A 489-nucleotide genomic window follows, 5' to 3' on the forward strand; every position below is an offset into this window, starting at 1 on the left:
GTGCTTGGATGATTCTTGATTGTTATATGGCCATTCTTTCCAGACTCTTTTTCCATTTTTTCCTTCTTGTTAAAAGACTCCATTCTGGCAATTCTTTCCTTTTTTTTTCCTTCTTCTTAAAGACCGATTGTTATATTCTTTTTCCATTTTTTCCTTCTTGTTAAAGACTCCATTCTTGTGCTTGGATGATTCTTGATTGTTATATGGCCATTCTTTCCAGACTCTTTTTCCATTTTTTCCTTCTTGTTAAAAGACTCCATTCTGGCAATTCTTTCCTTTTTTTTTCCTTCTTCTTAAAGACCGAACTTACACATTTCAATTCCATTCTTGTGGCCATTCCATTCTTTTTCCATTTTTTCTCAATTCCATTCTTGTGGCCATTCCATTCTTTTTCCATTTTTTCCTTCTTGTTAAAGACTCCATTCTTGTGCTTGGATGATTCTTGATTGTTATATGGCCATTCTTTCCAGACTCTTTTTCCATTTTTTC

The sequence above is a fragment of the Cucurbita moschata genome, unplaced genomic scaffold, assembly GCF_002738365.1.
Source record: "Cucurbita moschata cultivar Rifu unplaced genomic scaffold, Cmos_1.0 Cmo_Scf00014, whole genome shotgun sequence".
NCBI lineage: Eukaryota > Viridiplantae > Streptophyta > Magnoliopsida > Cucurbitales > Cucurbitaceae > Cucurbita > Cucurbita moschata.